This window comes from Macaca mulatta, chromosome 16 (genome assembly GCF_049350105.2).
Source record: "Macaca mulatta isolate MMU2019108-1 chromosome 16, T2T-MMU8v2.0, whole genome shotgun sequence".
Lineage (NCBI taxonomy): Eukaryota > Metazoa > Chordata > Mammalia > Primates > Cercopithecidae > Macaca > Macaca mulatta.
This window is the reverse complement of record NC_133421.1, coordinates 36,703,762-36,725,470: the sequence shown is the minus strand read 5'-3', so window position 1 is coordinate 36,725,470 and position 21,709 is coordinate 36,703,762. Positions and strand designations below refer to the sequence as shown.

The 21,709-nt window shown below is 41.8% G+C and overlaps 1 long non-coding RNA gene and 1 other non-coding gene across 2 annotated transcripts in view; one reads left to right on the top strand and one right to left on the bottom strand.

Moving 5' to 3' along the window:
* Window positions 1-21,709, top strand: part of LOC106993933 (uncharacterized) — a 67,836-nt gene that overhangs the window by 5,583 nt on the left and 40,544 nt on the right. The window lies entirely within an intron of this gene.
* LOC114673319 (small Cajal body-specific RNA 20) lies at window positions 12,311-12,448 on the bottom strand. The gene has a single exon (XR_003724037.1).

The following is a 21,709-nucleotide window of genomic DNA, read 5'->3' as shown; positions in this document are numbered from 1 at the left end:
TTTTTTGTATTTTGTAGAGTTGGGGTTTTGCCTTGTTGCTCATTAGAATCTGCCTGCCTCGGCCTCCTGAAGTGCCAGGATTACAGGCGTGAGCCACTGCACTGGGCTGTAGCCTCAGATCTTTCATGAAGTGTTTTTCTGATACAAGTCAATCTGGATCTCTCTCTCCCCTGAAGAATTTAGACATTCAATGTCTGCAATATTTATTTGAAACATGCACTCTTATGTATATAATCTTATTTATGTGATTCTGTGAAAAACTTTTTAGCTGTCTGACCTTGGGGACTTGACATGAGCTTGTTTCCTCATCTGAACAATGGGTATAATCACACCTATTTTGCAGTAGAAGGTAATATTGAGAAAATTAACTAAGGTCGTATATTACTATATGAAATATCTAGCACAATGTCTGACACAGAGTAGCCACTTGGGATCGGTAGTTCCCTTCCTCACTTTTTTTTTTTAATTTTTAGAGATGGGGTCTCACTATGAGACAGCCCAGGCTGTTCTCAAACTCCTGTGCGGAAGCAATCCTCATGCCTCAGCCTCCCAAAGTCTTGGGATTACAAGCATGAGCCACAACTCCTGGCCTCTTTCCTCACTTTTGTACGTTGCTTACTTGTCATTATTTTCCTGGTATCTTCACTTCCAGTGCTCTTCTGTTTGTCTGTTTGGGGAGTTGATTGGGGAGATGAGGTGTGATACTTAAATCTTAGTAAATTGTAAAATGCTTCTCCCATCTTCCTTCGTCCATTTTTCTGAGCCCCTACAGGCCCTCCATCAGTCTTGTGATAGGGGATAAAGTCATCAATGCCAAAGTGAAGGTGCAGGCTTGATAAGAGAGAGTGGGAGCAAGGCTACAAACCTCACAGGCATTTGGTATTGCTGAAGGACAACGTGTATGTTCAGGATCAGCTACTGGAAGGTATAACAAGAGAAGCCAGACAAGACAGTGGAAGAATCAGTCAGGGAGCCATTAGCAACTAAGATAGAGACAGGACATGGCAACGAGCTGGGGACTGGGGGAGGCCAGACAAATCTAAGTTCATGTACCACCTGGTCCTTCTTCCCCCACAGCTGGGCCTCTTCCCATCCTAACAACACAGGCTCTGAGCCCCAGGAGAGTTCCCTTTGCATGTATCTCAGGATGTTGGCCTCATCTTACCCCTCTGCATCTTTCAGTCCCTGGATGGGATATTTATCCCAGCTCCAAACCCCAGGACCAAACCTCAGCCCTGACCCATGTCCTTGGCCATGTGAGTCAGGCAATGTCCCAAACTTCCTTCTTCCTAGATGAGTGGTGAACATTTTATCTTAAAGCTGGTAAAAAAGAAAGTTTAAAAATAGATTACAAAATTGTTATGCTTAACATTTGTAAGTGCCCTTTATCACTTTGACATCTTAAGCCTTAATAAATGAAAGTATAACTCACATGCATTGGACACATCAGTGAAATGAGGAAGGTTTCATAATGTTATACAGACAATATTCTGTGGATCTATTTTCAGCTTAGAATCCAAATACAACAAGGTACTTTTCATCAAAAGGGCAGCAATGAACCATACACAAAATTACCTCCTATCCATCCCGATATACCATGTTACAGGGCTCAGCCTCCAAGGCAGAATAAAAGTTGTCCTTGCTGAAAGTCCTCAGAGACAGTGGTCCCAGATTAGACAGACACAGCCTTAAAAAGCTATTGCTAGGGTTAGCAGGTGAAACCAAATTATCCAAGACTACAATGAGCATTATTTGGGAAAGACTAAGACAGTTGTGGTTTCCAGACTGTGCTGCACATTGGAATCACCTGAGGGTATTCAAAAACTACTGATGCCTGGTTTCAGTGGTATGCTGGTAAATATTTTAACAATCGGCTGTTTAGAAAGAAACGAAAGCCCTGATTTATAACTGATATCCATGGCATAAAAACTTCGATCATGGTTAATTTCTTCTTTTTTTTTTTTTTTGAGACAGAGTCTTGCTCTGTTGCCCAGGCTGGAGTGCAATAGAACGATCTTGGCTCACTGCAATCTCTGCCTCCTGGGTTCAAGCAATTCTCCTGCCTCAGCCTCCCAATTAGCTGAGATTACAGGCATGTGCCACCACGCCTGGCTAATTTTTTTGTTTGTTTGTTTTAAGTAGAGACGGGGTTTCACCCTGTTGGCCAGCCTGGTCTTGAACTCCTGACCTCAGGTGATCCACCCGCCTTGGCCCCCCAAAGTGCTGGGATTACAGGCGTGAGCCACCGTGCCCGGCCATGGTTAATTTCAAGCTACTAGTATGACATCACTGAAGACAGAATTGGGAAGAGATGTACACAATAGGTTCTCCAGAGCCAGGTAGCAGCCAGCTCTAGCACACCACTGCCTGGTCACCTCCTCCCCGCTCGACACACAACTTAGTAGGTATGAGGTATGACGTAGGCATCAGGATTTTGAAAAGCTCCCCAGTAGATTCTAATATGCAGCAAAGTTGGGAACGACTGGGCTAAGGGGCCTTGTAATAAGGTCCCAGAAGCAAGAAACTGGCCAGTTGATTGCCTTCCAGTGACAGCTGGGTTGTAACGCTTGCCTCCTCAAGTACACTTTCTTCCCTTAGCAAGCCTCCATGGAAAGCTAAATCCTCAGCAGAAGGTTGCTCGGTGGACTGATCTCAGAGCATGGGGCAGGGGTGGGAGGTCCTGGAGGGGAGGCTGGTGAGAGATCTAAAAAACTAGGGGCAATGTGTCAATGTAATTGTCCACTAGAAATTGCTGGGGGTGCTAGAAACACTGATAAATTCCTGCTCCAGGACATTGCTCCAGGGATGTCATTATCCTTCCATTAAAACTGTATTCTGACTGGGTGGTAAGTACCTGATTTGCTTAATTCTTAATCGTTATACCTTCAGCTCTGCTGACTGAGCTCTAGCTGTTCGGGTTGAAGTGTACCTAAGACTTGCAGGGCAGGTAGGGGAGGAATGAATTTTTTCTGCAGATGGCTGGTCGGGCCCCAGCTCTGGGTTACTGCAGTCCCTCTGCTTATGTCTGTCATAGTACTTGCCACCTGGCCTTGCAGATGTTTACTCATCTGTTGCCTTTAATGCTCTACAAGCTCCCCAAGGGCAGAGACTGGGCTCCTATTTTGCTAGGCATCCCCAGTGCCCAGTGTTGGTTTAAGCTGATGTAAACTGAGCTCTTCCATCCATTATAAAGTATTTTAAATTTACTTTCAGAAACACAAGCAGGCCAAGTGCAGTGGCCGAGTGCGGTGCTTGTAATCCCAGTACTTTGGGACAGGAGGATTGCTTGAGCCCGGGAGTTTGAGACCAGCCTAGGCAACATGCCAAAACTTTGTCTATACAAATACTAATAAAAACAAAATTAGCTGAGCATGGTGGTGGGCACTTGTAGTCTCAGCTACTCTGGAGGCTGAGGCAAGAGAGTAGCTTGAGCCCAGGAGGTCAAGGCTGCAGTGAGCTGTGATTGCACCCCTGCACTCCAGCCTGTGTGGCAGAGCAAGACCCTGTCTCAATATAAATAAAATAAAATAAAATCACAAGTAATTCATGAATAGATTCTTGGCATTTGCACACACACATGCACATTTTAAAATGTATGGTTCTCAGCTGGGTGCTGTGGCTCGCATCTGTAATCCCAGCACTTTGGGAGGCTGAGGTGGGCAGATTGCTGGAGCTCAGGAATTCTATACCAGCCTGGTCAATATGGTGAAACCCTGTCTCTACAAAAAATACAAAAAATTGCTGGGTGTGGTGGCAAACACCCCTAGTCCCAGCTACTTGGGAGGCTGAGGCACGAGAATCACTCGAACCCAGGAGGCAGAAGTTGCAGTGAGCTGAGATAGTGCCACTGCACTCTAGCCTAGATGACAGAGGAAGACTGTCTCAAGAAAAAACGAAGTATGGTTCTATTTTTTGTGTTTTCAAAATACATGCTATTATACTATACATATTGTTCTATAAATTGCTTTTTCACTTAATATATTATGAGGATCTTTTCATAATCTATTTATTAATGTGCTTTGTTCTTTCATAATGGTGAATTTGAAAGGTGACCTTGAGACAGGATTTAAGTGCAATTACTTTATGTGGGAGGTGAGGGTAATGCGGAAGTGAGACAGGGAAGGGAAGGAAGCCAATAAAGGGCGTTTTTTCAAGCAAGCCATCACTGTATGTAAAACCGGAGCTCAACTCCATGGGGAAACTGGGAGCCAGTGTAGTACACAACTGTCCAACGCTTCTACCTAAAGAAAGCTGGAGTATTTATCCAGTGACTTCCATCTGCCATTGATCGAGGGCTACTTCAGAGGCACATTGACTCAGGACTTTTGGCCTGCCATACACTTGGGCAGAGAGGGCTCTGGTGGCCAGAAAAAGCCTTCAGTCAAGGAGGTGCTTGTGCTATCAATTGGAAGTCAGTTGACATACACAGACATGGTAAGTGCTAGGTCATATGGGTGGGGAACTGATAGGATCTGCTCCAAAACAGATGTGACTTTGTGCCTTACTTTGTTAAATCCTTTCTCATTTCTCCTTTTTTTTTCTCACAAGCAACTCTTCAATAAGTATTCCCATCCATGTTTTCTTATGCACGTGTACAATTTTTTTTTAAGAGAGAGTTCTGGCTCTGTGGCCCAGGCGGAGGTGCAATGGCACTATCCTTGCTCACTGTAGACTCAATTTCCTAGGTTCAAGCAATCCTGCAACCCCAGCCTCCTGAGCAGCTGGGACTTTAGGCACATGCCACCACACCTGGGTAATTTTTTCTTTTTGAGACAGTCTTGCTCTGTTGCCCAGGCTGGAGTGCAGTGGAGTGATCTCGGCTCAATGAAACCTCCGCACCCCCCCCCCCAGGTTCAAGCGATTCTCCTGCCTCAGCCTCCTGAGTAGCTGGGACTACAGGTGTGCGCCACCATGTCTGGCTAATTTTTTGTACTTTTAGCAGAGATGGTGTTTCACTGTGTTAGCCAGGATGGTCTCGATCTCCTGATCTTGTGATTCACCCACCTCAGCCTCCCGAAGTGCTGGGATTACAGGCATGAGCCATCACACTGGGCCCACCCGGGTAATTTAAAAAATTTTTTTGTAGAGACAGAGTCTCACTATGTTGTCCAGGCTGGTCTTGAACTCCTGGGCTCAGGCAATCCTCCAACCTTGGCCTTCCAAAGTGTTGGGATTATAGGCACGAACCACCATGCCTGGCCCAGTATTTCTTTAGGATACATGCCTACAATGGGTCCATCCATTACACAATATTTCTGTTTAATATTACTCTCCTGGACTGGGAAATGCCTACTGTAACCTCAGAACTCCTGGCTGCTAGAGTGTGCATATCTTCTCTCCTAAAGCCTTCAGTCTTGATTCCTTTCAGGAACCCTTTCAAGATTGAAGATAGGAGAGCATTTAATGACTTTCCTACTGCCTATGTGAGATTCTCATGGCCTCATTAATTCTCTCCACTGGCTGTCCCTGTGACTTTACTCTTGTCTCCTGCCTTCAAAACCTGTTGTTGATACATTCAGATTTTAAGTAGTACTCTAGTAATAAAAATCAAATCTTGGAGCAATTAGTTTCTTTTATTTGGTCAGACATTTTACCTCTGTTTACCTGTGTAGGCCATCATTTCCAAATAAGGAGCACATGTTCACAACCTGAGACTGGGTCTGTGCAATTCTTTCTTTACAGTTGCTAGTACAAGGACACAACTAGGAATTTATTTTTTAAATTTTCAATGCAAAACTTAATTTTTATTTTTAAAATCAACTTTATTGAGCTGTAATTTACATCCAATAAATATTTTAAGTTCCATGAGCTGTGGATTCTTTTTTTGTTTGTCTTTGTAGATATGAGGTCTCTCTTGCTATGTTACCCGAGCTGATCTCAATTGACCTGGGCTCAATCGGTCTTCCGGCTGCAGCCTCCCAGAGAGCTGGGTTTATAGGTGTGAGCCACCACACCAGGCTGGCATTGGTTTTTAAATTTTATTTTCCAGTAGTTCATTGCTGGTATATAGAAATACACTTGAATTTTTTATATTGACTCTTTTTGCAGCCTTGCTAAATCCATTTATTAGTTCTAGTGGCTTGCTTTCTACATTCGTGAGGATTCTCTAATCTTATTAATCTATAAATAAAAACAGTTTTATGTCTTCCTTTCCAATATTTAGGCCATTTATTTATTTTTCTTGACTTATTACACTGTCTAGGGCCTCCAATGAATAGTTGAATAAAAGTGATGAGAGCAAAACTTCCTTGCCTTGTCCCCAATCTTAGGAAACAGTCTTCTACCATTCAGTCTTTCAGCATTCAGAATAATGTTATTGGTAGGTTTTTCATAGATGGTGTTTATCAGCTTTAAGAAGTCCCCCTTTAGTTTTAATCTGCGAGTACTTTTGGTTCCAGTGGTTTATATTTCACCATGCTAAAAGATGGTGTGACTCTAGGTCTTGGTTCTCTTTTCCCTAGTAATATTATACAGAAAGCATGGTTTCAGATTCAAATAGACTTGAACTCTGTCACTTTCCAGCTATGTGATCTTGTTCTAGTTCTCTATCATCTACATCAATTTCCTCACTCATAAAATAAGGATAGCTAGTTTTGAAGGTTATTGTGAATGGTATTTGGTTTGCTTGCATGTGTCTGACACATGATAGACACTCAAAAAATATTCTCTCTCTCCTCTTGCTTTTTTTAGTAATATGCTTTTCACTTTATAATGACATTTATAATGTCTGGACTGGGAACAGTAGCACATGCCTGTAACTCAAGCACTTTGGAATGCCGAGTGGGAGGATCACTTGAGGCCAGGAGTTCAAGACCAGCCTGGGCAACATAAAGAGACCCCCAACTCTACCAAAAAATAAAACGAAAAAATAAGCAACGCATCGTGGCATGAACCTGTTGTCCTAGCTACTCAGAAGGCTAAGGTGGGAGGATTACTTAAGCCCAAAAGTTTGAGCTTACAGTGAGCTATGATCATGTCACTGCTCTCTAGCATGGGTAATAGAGTGAGACCCTGTTTTCTAAATGATAATAATAATAATAATGTCCACCCAAATGTTCACAATAGGGCTTTTTAATGTGGGTATTGGTAACATACAAAGGTCAGGATCTCATCTATGAATGACAACTTCTCCATGAGTTGCAATAACTTGTGGCATCTAATCAGGCACTTCTCTCTGCTAACTGCAGGTTCCATAATTATTCCCAGGCTAAGACTTCCTGGGATTAACATGTTGTTCCAACCACTACAAAAACAAATGTACTGTTCCAAACGATACTTAATTATATCATGTTCGCTGCTTTTTTTTTTTTTTTTTTTTGAGACAGAGTCTCGCTCTGTTGCCCAGGCTGGAGTGTAGTGACACAGTCTCGGCTCACTGCAACCTCCACCTGCTGGGTTCAAGCAATTCTCCTGCCTCAGCCTCCGAAGTAGCTGGGACTACAGGTGCATGCCACCATGCCCGGCTAATTTTTCGTATTTTTAGTAGAGACAGGATTTCACCATGCTGACCAGGCTGGTCTCGAACTCCTGACCTCGTGATCCTCCCACCTTGGCCTCCCAAAGTGCTGGGATTACAGGCATGAGCCACTGCGCCCGGCCCCCACTGCTTTTAATAGTATATCCAGAAAGAATGATTCACAAGTCTTGGTGCCATCTCAGATGTGCAGAGAACCTTTATTGTTAGTCCATACTTTATCTTCTTAGGCCCGGAATTCTTCGGCTCTGAACGTAGCGGGAGTTAAGGATACCAGGCCAAAAAGTGTAGAAATGATGTTATAACTCCCAGAGCAGTGATTTCAAATGCCAGCCCTAGAGCAAGTGCCTGATGAAGTGTTTTACACAGACCTCGTTAGAATAGGAAATATTAGGATGATTTGTGAGTTCTTCGTAAAGCTAAATGTACTGTCCCTTCTTCTGAGATTCTATTTCTCCTACCTTCTTGGTGTCAAAATGTCCCTATATTATTATTTGATGATGATGTTGATGATGATGATGATGATTTACTATCCTTACATGGTATAATAAGTTAGCAAACTTATTTCAGTATGCTACACACCACCAATTTTTAAAAAGTTACTGACCTGAGTATACAGCAGAGTATATTTTCCAGTACGCCTTGATTTGTGCCATGGTAACAGATCGACTGTCATCATTATTACTCAGGGCAACTATGGACCTGTTTGGAGTCACTTCAGAATTCTAGCCTTCATCCTACAACCAGGGGTTGTTGGCCCCCATGACAGAGAGCTGTAAGGTATTGGGTGCAGAAGGTTCATGCTGCTCCAGTGGATTGAGGTCGGCTTCACCTAACCTGAAAAAAAATAGATAGTTATACACTTTGTGGCTCTAAACATGGGGAAGTTTTGGATATGCTGAAAAATACATAAAAATTGATAAATACCAAGATAAAGGGTCCATGTCAACATGTTGACTAGTTTGAGGGAACCCAGGATTTGTGAGAAACCTCATGTAGGGCATAGAGACAGAATCATGAGTGAGAAGAATTTGGCTGAGGCTTAACTATATAAGTCTCAATTTCATCGCCGTTAAGTGGAAATGATCACCCTGTCTTGCCTCTCCGGAGTGTTTGCTGCAGATTGAATGATAATGGATAGGAGAGTGCTTTGCAAACTACAGCATCCCCAGACAAATTGAAGAAATGACTCTCTTTTACTTTGTTGACAATTTAGAAGGCAATATTTCTAGACACATGACATCGCTCCAGTCAATCCTTTCACTGAGAAGAGATGATGAAAATGTACATGGCCTGTAGGCTAAATACTGTCAGAACATGTTATCACCAAATAAATCTGGACAATCCAATTTTTTTTTTTTTTTTTTTTTGAGACAGGATCTCACTTCGTCACCCAGACTGAAATGCAGCGGCGTGATCTTGGCTCACTGCAACCTCTGCCTACCAGGCTCAAGCAATCCTCCTGCCTCAGCCTCCTAAGTAGCTGGGACTACAGGTGTGCGCCACCATGCCTGGCTAATTTTTGTATTTTTAGTAGAGATGGGGTTTCGCCATGTTGGCCAGGCTGGTCTTGAACTCCTGACCTCAGGTGATCTGCTTGCCTCGGCCTCCCAAAGTGCTGGGATTACAGGTGTGAGCCACTGCATCTGGCTCGACAATCCTATTTTTAATGCCATATTCCCAAACCTGGTAACAAGGCAGAGAGCCTCCATTCTGGTGGGCTGCTGGATGCACGGTGGGGTCTGAAGTTCATGAAAAGACAGCCAGGGGCTGTGTCAGTTGCTCATGCTGCCATGTTCTGGGTAAATGTCTCAGATAGCATTTGAGCTGCGTGATATACTGGTGTCAATTCAGAAGCGGACTCTAGCACTAGCAATATCTTCAACTGACAGTAAATTATTTTCATTGCCCTAAGGTCCATGTTGTTGGAATGCATTCAGATTACAGACCATTACTGAGAAATAACAGTTGTCATTTGTTGAGTACTACCTATGCAGAGGGACAATTTTAAGTGCTTTAATATATTATCTTATTTAATTATCTTAGCAACCCTATGAGGATAGTACCTTCTTTGCCTTCATTTTTTTTTTTTTTTTTTTGAGACAGAGTTTCACTCTTGTTGCCCAGGATAGAGTACAATGGAACAATCTAGCTCACTGCAACCTACACCCCCACCAGGTTCAAGTGATTCTTCTGCCTCAGCCTCCCAAGTAGCTGGGATTACAGGCGTGCGCCACCACGCCTGGCTAATTTTGTATTTTTAGTAGAGATGGGGTTTCATCATGTTGGTCAGGCTGGTCTTGAACTCCTGACCTCAGGTGATCCACCTGCCTCGGCCTCCCAAAGTGCTGGGATTACAGGCGTGAGCCACCGTGCCTGGCTAGTCTTCATTTTTAAGGTAAGGAAACTGAGGCATACAGAACTGAGTACCTTATTCAAGGTCATGATTAACTGGTGGCAGAGATTGAATTGGGCCAAGGCAGCCTCACTCAGGTGTAACCTATATTGCTTTTCTATTTTTATTAGACATGTGCTCTTTCCAGGCACTGGACTAGTCAACTACAGGGATTGATAAAACAAAATCCATGACCTCAAAAGCACTCAGTCTAGTGGGGAGGAGTTACAACACAATGTAGTAAGTACTGCATATTTATCCCTCTGATGCAGATTTATTTTTCTCCAAAGCATCCTTTATTGCCAACTAGCAAACTACATATTTACATCCTTATTTTTTTTTATTTTCTGTCCTCCTTTACTCAAACTATAAACTCCATGAGGGCAGGGTCTTCATTTTGTTCACTTTATATCCTATTATCTAGAGGTGTGTCTGGCAAGTAAATTTGTAGAAGCTGTGTTCAAGGAACAGGAGTGGAAATTAAATAAAAATGAACAAAAGATGTCACAAAATATTACAGGATTCTTCCTCAGTAATCTGGACTGACCAAATCTTCATGCAATGGAGTATGCTGAAAGCTTCAGGGAGAAGAAAGGACATCAGCTAGAGCTCGGGCAGTGAAGCTGCCCTTTAGATGTCCTGGAGTTATTTTAGATGTATGTACCTTTACACTCCAGTCATCCCCCCACCACTGAGGAATTACCACTAAAAGAAAATGTTTGGAGTAGGGAAGACATTTCTCAATATAATAACAAAATTTAGCTTGCAGCAGAAACTGTAAAGAAAAAGATTGCTAGATTTGAAATAAATATTTAAAAGTTATGTGATAAGCAAAAGGCAAATTTAGCACTCAGAAATCTTTACTTATAGATAAGAGTTGCTGGGCACCGTGGCTTATGCTTGTAACCCCAGTACTTTGGGAGGCCAAGGTGGGAGGATTGCTTGAGCCTAGCCCCGGTTTGAGACCAGCCTGGACAATAAAGTGAGACCCTGAAAAAAAAAGCCATGCATAGTGGTGCATACCTGTAGTACCAGCTACTAAGGACACTAAGGCTGGAGGATGGCTTGAGCCCTGGAGTTCAAGGCTGCAGTGAGCTATGATGACACCACTGCACTCCCACCTGGGTGACAGAGCAAGGCCCTGTCTCAAAAAAAAAAAAAGTTTAGTCTTAGTTTGTGAATAAATTTTATAAAACAATAACAACAACAAAAATCCAAATAGAAAAAAATGGGCAAAGAACACAAATGAAAATATTTAAATAGCCAGTAAAATTCACCCCAAAAGTTTAGCCATAGTAATGATCAAAGACATGCAAATTTGAACAATACTTAGATTCCATTTTTTTCTGTATCAGATTGGCCAATGAAAAATACTGTTAAAATCCAGTGTTGATTTTTTTTATAGGGAAATTGGCCACTTGTGAATATACTGCTGCTGGGACTGTAAATTCTTATAGCCATTTTGGAGAGTGATTTGTTAGTATGTCTTGAAAGCATTAAAATACCTTTAACCCAAAAATTCCATATCATGATAAAATAGAAATAAGTGCAGAGATGAATGTTCATAAAATTGAGAGTTTGACCGAATAAAATGGCCAGCAATAGGGGACTGGTTATGTAAATCACAGAATAACCCCATACCGGAATAATATGCAGCCTTAAAGTGATACAGATTTTAAACTCTGCTTCCAAGAGTTCCACAGAAATCCTATAGAACTCTTCGGAACCCTATGGAATCCTTTTACTAACCTATTGGAAGGTAGTGAAACGTAAATGTGTAGATAGAACTGAGGCTCCCACCTCTTTCCTTAGACAGAACAGCTCTCTTCCTATCTGTTCTATGTATTAGGGTTTTGAGTAAGAATCCATTAAAAGGCAGGGGAGGATGTTTCATTAACATTGAAAAAACTAACATTGTTGAGAAATGTGTCTGAAGCTACTAACTGGTCTATTTTAATTTGTTTTGAGACAGGTTCTCACTCTGCTGCCCAGGCTGGTTTTGAACTTCTGGGCTCAAGCAGTCCTCTCACCTCAGCTTCCCGAAGTGCTGGGATTACAGGTGTGAGTCACCATGACTGGCCCTAACTGGCCTTTAAATAAATTACTCAATTTTACTGGGCCCCAGTTTCTTTGATGTGATCATGTCTTACTGCAGCCTTGGCCTTTTGGGCTCCAAGTGATCCTCCAGCCTCAGCCTCCTGAGCAGCTAGGAGTACAGGCATGTGCCACCACACCTGGCTGATTTTTTATTTTTTGTAGAGACAGGGTCTCACTCTGCTGCCCAGGCTGGTTTTGAACTTCTGGGCTCAAGCAGTCCTCTCACCTCAGCTTCCCGAAGTGCTGGGATTACAGATGTGAGTCACCATGACTAGCCCTAAATGGCCTTTAAATAAATTACTCAATTTTACTGGGCCCCAGTTTCTCTCCTTTTTTTTTCTTTTTCACATCTGAGGTAGGAAAACAAGGCTGTCCAGCTCGTGGTGGTCCTGACAATGATCCTTGAGGGGTGGTCTTGGCCTCCAGCCATGGCTTGGGAGAAAAGGGAGCCTCCCAGTGTCCCGATCTACAAAAATGAGACAAGCACCTAAGGTCCTTGCCAATAAAAAATTCTAAGAGACTGAACTTCCACTCCAGGTTTCAAGTGTTTTGCCTGAATTCACACCCATGTCTGCTTCCCTCCCAAAGGTTTCTCCTTGGGATGATGCTGAAGCAGCAAAGCTCCCCAGAGCTGTTATGCAGACCTGGACACCCAGCACTGTGCAGAGGGCAACATCTCGGACATGCCTCTTTAAGGGATGAATAGACTTGGAGGGAGGTCACATAGATAAGTCCACCCGGGGGCGCTGCATGGGATGACAGATCTGAAATGTGTCATCTCTGCTCTGGCCCCGATCTCTGTACCCTTTTTTATTCATTAGCTTTTTATTTTAGAAGGGTTTTAGATTCACAAAAAAGTTGTAAAAACAGTATGGAGTTCCCATATACCCCTTGCAAAGTTTCCCCTATTGCTAACATCTTACATTACTAAGGTACTTTTGTCACAACTAAAGAACCAACATTGGTACATTGTTTTATATATATATATTCTTTTTTTTTTTTTTCAGAAACAGGGTCTTGCTATATTGCCCAGGATGGGTTCAAACTCCTGGACTCAAGTGATCCTCCTGCCTCAGCCTTCCAAGTAGCTGGTACTACAGGCATGAGCCACTCCACCCTGGTATATTAATATTAACTAAACTCCACACACTATCCAATTTCACTGTTTTAAAAAATGTCCCTTTTCAGTTCCAGGATCCCAGCCAGGATATCACATTACATTTAGTTGTTATGTCACTTTAGCCTCCTCTGATCTGTGACACTCCCAGACTTTTCCTGTCCTTGATGACCTTAAAGATTTTAAGAGGTACTGGTAAGGTATGTTGTAGAATGTCTCTCAAATTTGGGATTTTTTTTTTTTTCCAGGCAGGGTTTTACTCTGTTGCCCAGGCTGGAGTGCAGTGGTGTAATCATAGCTAACTGCAGCCTCCAACTCCTGGGCTCAAGCCATCCTCCCATATTGACCTCCAAAGTGCTGGGATTGTGGGTGTTGAGACACCGTGCTCAGCATTTTTTTCCTTAAGACAGTCTCACTGTGTTGTCCAGGCTTGGGTACAGTGGTGTGATTAATCAGAGCTCACTGCAGCCTTGGCTTCCTGGGCTCAGCTGATTCTCCCACCTCAGCCTCCCGAATAGCTGGGACCACAGGTGGGCACCACCACACCTGGCTAATTTTTGTATTTTTTGTAGAGGCAGTTTTCGCCATGTTGCCCAGGCTGTGCCTGATGAATTTTTTTTTTTTTTATGAGTACCTTAAAGTTACTCATTTGCCCAGTTGCAAGATTCTCCAAGGCTTTATTTATGCTGGCAGAGCCAGCATCTTTCTAAAAAATGACATTGATATATATTCACCTAAGTAAATTCATGTACCCATCTCAACTCTTCCCTTTGACGGTGTGGACAAGCTCATATTCCAAAGCATATGACCCTAAAACTGAAAAGATGCAACAACACTTCAGGTTTTGTGCTGATACATTTGTTCGAAACATTGGATGAGATGATACAGAGCATTTTACACAGTGCCTGACACATAATTGGCACTCAATACATATTAGCTATTGTTATTGAGAAGTACTAGGTCTTTTCTTCTTACATTTCTTGGCATTTGTTAAGTCATGGCATAGTGCCAGAGATCACATGGATGGAAAGGTAAAGTGTAAGGAGTAAGGAGATGGGGTGAGAGGCATTTCATGATTTGTCAAATTTTGAATAAAGGAACCTCACCTCTTACAAAAATAAAAAGTACTGGAAATGCAGTAACAAGTAAAGAACAAGAATGTACACCTGAAAGTAGTATTATACGTTAGGAATATAGGAAAGACCACCTGGACCTGCCCTGGCTTTTTTCTTTTTTTTTCAGGGTCTCACTCTGTTGCCCAGGCCAGACTGCAGTGGCACAGTCTTGGCAGCCTTGACCTCTCATGCTCAGGTGATCCTCCCACCTCAGCCTCCTGAGTAGCTGGGACTACAGATGCACCCACTATGTCTGACTGGCCTGGCATTTTGATTTGTTAAAAAATATTTAGTGATAACCTACTATGTGCCAGCCATTGTGTTAGGTATGAGGATACAACAGTGAATAGACAGATTTGGTTCTTACCCTCATGGAGTTTGCTGTCTACTGAGGGACACAGCAGTTAATAAAGTAAACATTTCTAGACATCGAAACTACAAATAATAATAATAATGATAATAAATAAACAAGTGAATACGCAATTATAAATGGTGATAAACAATAACCATCTCTAACAGACAATTCAAACTCAGTTTGTCCAAATTAAGTTCTCTTTTCCCTTGTGCCTTGTCCAGTGTTCTCCATCTCAGTAAATGACACCATCATTCACCAATTACTTACTCAGTGTGTCAGTAAGTTGCTTTAGATCAAAAACCTTGAAGTGATTCTTGACTCAGAATTTCCCCATATCTCAGTCAGTCTTGTCTTTTGGCTGTACCTTCCAAAGTCATCCTGAATTCAACTTCTTCTTGCCATTCCTGAGACTAACGTATTGCCCAAGGCATCATCATGTCTCATCAGGAATATCCAATGCATCTTGCTGCTTTTAATCTTTTTCCTGTGAAGACTATTCTCTGCACACCAGTAAGAATGATCCTTTTTGGCATTCTCCCCAGATATATAATGCCCAGGAATAAGTTTAAACAAGGTGATGAAAGACTTGTACACTGAAACTATGAGAGCATTGCTGAAAAAATTTAAGGAAGACCTATAGAAACGGAAAGACATTCTTTGTTCAAAGGTTAGAGACTTAATATTATTTAGATGGCAGTACAGCCCAAAGTGATTTACATACTCAATGCAATCCCTATCATAATTTTAATGACTTTTTTTGCAGAAATGGAAAAGCCAATCTTCAAATTCAAATGTAATTGCAAGGGACCTAAAATAGCCAAAATGATATTGAAGGAAAAGAACAATGTTGGAAGAGTCATACTTCCCAATTTCAAAACTTACTACAAAGGTACACTAATTAAAACTGTGTGGTATTGGCATAAGGGTAGACCTATAGAAGAGAATTGAAAGTCCAGAAATAAACTCATACATTTATGGTGCTGATTTTTGACAGGAACGCCAAGTCCATACAATATAGAAAGAATAATCTCTTCAACAAATGGTGCTGGGACAATTGGATAACCACATACAAAAAAATTAAGTTGGATACCTACTTCATATCATAAGCAAAAATTGCCTTAAAATGCTTTAATAACATAAATATAAGCATTAAAACAACAAAACTCTTAGAAGAAAACAAAGATAAATCTTCACGAGCTCGGATTTGGCAATGAATTCTTACATAGAACACCAAAAGTATGAGCAATAAACAAATAAATAAATTGAACTTCATCAAAATTGGAAACTTTCATGCATCAAAGGATATTTTTAGAAAGTAAAAAGACAACTTAGAGAATGGTTGGAAATATTTGTAAATTATATATTTGGTAAGGGTCTACTATCTGGAAAATAAAGAACTCTTACAACTCAACAATAAAAAGACAAACAACCCAACTTTAAAGCGGGCAAAAAGTGCAGGGCAGGGTCGCATGTGCTTGTAGCCCCAGCTACTCAGGAGAAGAATTGCTTGAGCCTAGGAGTTCAAGTGTAGACTAGGTAATATTGCAAGATCCAGGCTCTAAGAATCAATAAATACATTTTTTAAATGGGAAAAATCTTGAATAGACATTTCTCCAAAGAGAATGTACAAATGGCCAACAAGCACATAAAAATACTAAGCATCATTAGTTATTAGGGAATGACCCTACTAAGAGGGCTATAATTAAGAAAAGATAGATAATAGCAAGTGTTGATCAGGATGTGAAGTAATTGGAACCCTCTTATATTGCTGGTGGGAATGTAAAATGGTTCAGCCGTGGTGGAAAACAGTTTGTTGGTTCCTTAAAAAGTTAAATACAGAATTATCATATGACCCAGCAATTCCAAGAAGTATATAAATGAGGACTGTATTTGTCTGCTACTCAAAGACATGTACATGCATGTTCACAACAACACTATTTACAATGGCTGAAAGGTGGAAACAGCCCAAATATCCATCAATGGATGAATGTATAAACAAATTGTGGCATATCCATACAATGGAATGTTATTCAGCAAGGAAAAGAAATGAAGTACTTATACACACTACAATGTGGATGACCCTTGAAGACATTATGCTAAATGAAAGGAGCCAAGCACAAAAGGTCATCTATTGCATGATTCCATTTACATGAAATATTCACAATAGGAAAATCCAAAGAGATAGAATGAAGATTGGTGGTTGCCAGAGGCTGATGGCAGGAGAGAATAGGGAGAAACTGCTTAATAGGTAGGGGATTTCTTTTTGGGGTGATGCAATGTTTTTGAAGATACAGGTAGTGGTTTCCCCACATTGTGAATGTGATACATGTCACTAAATTGTTCGCTTTAAAATGGTTAATTTTATGTTTGGGAATTTCATCTTAAAAAAAAAAGTCCTTGAAGGTCTGGGGCGGTGGCTCACACCTGTAACATTTGGAAGGCCAAGGTGGTTGGACTGCTTGAGCTCAGGAGTTTGAGACCAGCCTGGGCAACATGGTGAAACCCTGTCTTTACCAAAAATACAAAAACTTAGCTGGGCATGGTGGCATGCATCTGTGGTCCCAGTTACTTTGGAGGCTGAGGTAGGAGGAACCGTTGAGCTTAGGGGGCAGAGGTTGCAGTGAGCCAAGATTACTCCACTGCACTCCAGCCTGGGAGACAGAGTGAGATTCCCTCTCAAAAACAAAAACAAAACAAAACAAACAACAAGTCCTTTTAAGAAGATTATATAATTTCATCTTTAGTGGTTTAAGATAAGTTTGAAGAGTAAGCTTAGGCCATATCAAGCAGGGACTTGGAATCAAGCTTTATGGGATGCCAAATCATGATTGATCAAAAGCTATTCACCATGAAAGACTGTTGTCTTGGGGACCAGAAATATAGACCAGTGTTTTCTCTTCCTTTAAGAGAGGGGTCCAGAAGGTTGTTTGAAGAAGCAAGGAATTAGCACCAGAGATATTAGGCTGATAGATGCCTACTGACATCAGCTTCAGGTGGCCTGACTCATCCTTTTTGTGATAGTGATGGTTTTGCCAATGGTTCATGATACTTAAAGTCTAATTGCTGAGGCTCCTTCAGGGATGGGCACTACCAGTCCTTGCTTCAGTGGCTTCCCTTTGTCTATGTTCTCTTGACTGACCAACCTTCTCTTTCCTCTGCACTATCATCCATTCAATTCGGCACATTCTTTAGGCTTGATAATATCTTCAATTATACCTAGGAGCTGCCCCTGTCTCCTTCAGGTGACTAAGCATATGTCTAATCCCATCCATAGCTTATTTAAGGCCCATTGTGTGTGTGTGTGTGTGTGTGTGTGTGTATGTGTGTTTTGATGGGCACCTCATTTATAGACTCCAGGTAGCCATAATACTCCCAAAGTAACTCAAATGGCTGGATAATTCTCTGTTCAGTAGCTTTCGATTAGGACTAAATCAAGTGAAGTAAAATCATCTATGAAGATTTTTCTGAACTTTATATGGTTAAAATCCCACCCCAAGCTAATTCTGATAGACCAGAGGATTGGGGTGGGTGGAGTGGACAAGCATGTATACTTTGGATAATCTCTGCTGGCGATTCTGAAAAACTTTCTCCATTCCCATCCTTGTGAGAACTATCATATACTTCAGTGGGGCTACTGGCTCTGGGCAGGAATCTGACACACAGAGATGCTTACCAAAGGAACTATCCCTTTAATATATGAATCCAGAGCCCAGTTGCTTTTGAAGGGACAGGAAGATCCCACAAAACTGCCTTGGATACTTCTCCATCAGCCAAGTCTTTGCCACTATTTTTGTTTCAGAACCACCCACCTAGTTGAGGCTTTCTTTCTCAGGAAAGACATTTACCCACCAGAGTTCTCACCCACCAGAGAGTGGGAAAGAAGAGAACTGGTGGAAGTAGGAGCTGCAAGGCAAAAAGAATATTTGTCACTTCCAGACTGATTCTGCCTCTCTACTACTTCTTTGCAACAGGAAAGATGGACACTACCGGGTTTTAGAAATGAAGAAAAGGGCGAATGACTTCACAATTTACTTTGTGGTGGTAGAGGGTAGAAATGCAGGTCGAATCCCCTTCATAAATGATCAAATCCCTCAACTCCTTGAAATCTGGGTTGATGAGATAAGCAGAGTACAATACCAGCTTCAGATTACTCCAATTGCAGATGGCAGTGCTTGTCAATAGAGATGATCATTTTTCCATGGGAGATTTGGAAGACAAGAGGAAGAGGAACTAGTATTACTATTAAAATTCTAACAGCATTGAGTTGGCCATTTGATTCTTTGGGTTTGGACAACAGTAAGATATGAGTGGTTTTCAGCAGTGGAAATTTAAGTCTGTCAGTGTGTCAGTAAGTTGCTTTAGAACAATCTACCAGAGCCTGTTGGTGATAGTAAGAACTGGCTTTATCCCACCTTTCTCCCTCAATTTCTCTCCCTAAAAGCAAAGACCACACTGAGAGGTTCACCCTGAGAGGTGGCCAAATCAACATAGCATGGTGACTAAGTGCTTTGGAATTGCAGCTTCCAAAATGGAATTTATTTCTTTGGCACACATAGCCAGATGTGAACTACATAAATCTTTTGTTTGGCCCACATATTTTTTAATTTTCATTTGAGCCAATATTTAGAAATCCTCGTACCTGCTCTCTCTTCTCTTTCTATGCCTCTCTCTCTCTCTCCCCCTCCCTCTCCTTGTCTCCTTTTCTCTCTCTCATATCAGAAGCTCTGGTAATACTGATCCTGCATTTTTGCATGGCAAGAATAGACTGAAACTGAGAAGTAGCCTCTCCCTTGGACAGTTCACCATAGTTCCCACCACTCACACAGCACGTGGATGTGCTTTTATACCCAAGGCCATTTGATCTCGGACCTCCTTCAGTGTACAGGAAGCTATTGACATGTCTCAGACCACTCAAAACCCAAAGAAGGAAGTATCTATCAGATGTCTAACCAGAAAAGTCTAACAAGAACCCCCAAGTGCAAACCCCCTTTAGTTGTAATGGACAAAACACGAGACATTCCTGGAGATAGTCCTCCTGGAAGATGTGCCATATGATGAAGAAAGCAGTGGCTTCTCTGTAATAATGCAGAAGTGATTAACACTGATCCCTGAGCAAACAGTTATCTCTTATGTCCCAATAAGCTAATTTCTAGGAGAACCAAACAGTCCTAATGCAGTGGTTCTCCACTGAGGTGAGTGTGTTGAGTTTGAGAAAGTGTCCTTGGTACTGACACATGCCACCACTGCTTCTGATTGAGAATCACTCTGTTCTAACCAGTCTGAATCTGTGTGATCACCCTTTTTTTTTTTTTTTTTTTTTTTTTTGAGATAGAGTTTTGCTCTTGTTGCCCAGGCTGGAGTGCAGTGGCACATGTGTGATCACTTCTATGGTGACTATAGCTCCTCCTTCAGAACTGTCTTGGCTCTGAATCCCTGGGGATTGTGTTACAACTAAAGAGAGAAGGAGGAACCCTGAGGATTATAAATGTTGCCAAGGGCAGTGGTGGTTCCTAAATCTATCTATGCATCAGAATCACTTAGAAATCTTTTAATGTTGATGTTCCTGGGCTCTATTACACTCCTACTGTGTTAGTCCATTTGTATAGCTATAAAGGAGTATCTGAGGCCAGATAATTTATAAAGAAAAGAGGCTTAATAGGCTCATGGTTCTTTACAGGAAGCATGGTGCCAGAATCTGCTTCTAGTGAGGGCCTTAGGAAGCTTCCAATTATGATGGAAGACAAAGGGGAAGCAGGTGCATCACATGGCAAAAGCAAGAGCAACAAAGAGAGAGGCAGGATGTGCCACTCTTTTAAACAACCAGATCTCACATGAACTCAGTGAGAACTCACTTATCACCAAGGGGATGATACTAAGCCATTTATAAGGGATCTGCCTCCATGATCCAATCACCTCCCACCATTGGGAATCACATTTCAACATGAGACTAGGCGGGAACAAACATCCAAACCATATCACCTACTGGATTCGACTCTTTGGAAATGGAATCCAGGTCTTTGCATTCTTCACAGGCCCACCAGATGATTCTAATGCAGCTGTCCTAGCACCAGCCTGTGCCTCTAAGACAACTTTAGAGAGGCATTGGCTCACAGATGTAGAGGATTCTCCTGAAACTCCCACATTCATTCTGGAATCAGCAACTTCAGGCCCCTCACTCAATCCCTATTACGCCATCAGAGCCTTTTGCCCTACTGGAGTTTCTGATGTCACAGACAGTGGCTTAACACTATAGTCTGGTGTTAAGACTGACATGAGCATAAATCTTGCCTCTGCCACTTGCAAACTGAGTGGTCTTAAGTAAGTTGTGACCCCTCCTCAAACTTCAGCTTCCCATCTGTGAAACAGTGATAGTAACACCTTCCTCCCAGAGTTGCTGTAACAGCTCCTTGAGATAGCATGTGTAAAGCTTTGTGACTTGAGATTTGTGTACATGATTGTTATACGGTAAATGCTGGCTCATTTTCTCGCCTTCCAGAAGTAGGGTCAGTTCAGTACTCTTAGGAACTCTTAAATGGGAATTTTCCTCTAGGTGTCCTAATACCAGAGTACCTTTGTCAGCCCACAACCCAATTTAGAGAAGAAAGACCCCAATTTAAGAATGTGTGGCCAGGCACCATGGCTCATGCCTGTAACACCAGCAGTTTGGGAGACTGAGGCAGGCAGATCACTTGAGGTCAGGAGTTTGAGACCAGCCTGGCCAACATGGTGAAACCCCTTCTCTACCAAAAAAATACAAAAATTAGCTGGGCATGGTGGTGCATGCTTATAATCCCAGCTACTCGGGAGGCTGAGGCAGGAGAATCACTTGAACCTGGGAAGCAGAGATTGCAGTGAGCCAAGATGGTGTCACTACACTCCAGCCTGGGTGACAGAGTGAGATCCTCTCTCTCTCTCTCTCTCTCTCTCTCTCTCTCTATATATATATATATATATATATATATATATATATATATAAAATACACACACACACATATATATATATACACACACACAGAGACACACACACACTTTGGCTTTGTGTTAAAATTTGAGAGTCTGCTCTATTTGTTAGTGTAGGTATGCTTGAGTTTAGTTCTCTTAAATAAAACAAAAATTACTTCCCATGGCAACAGTTATTATTCTCCTCCCCCCATAG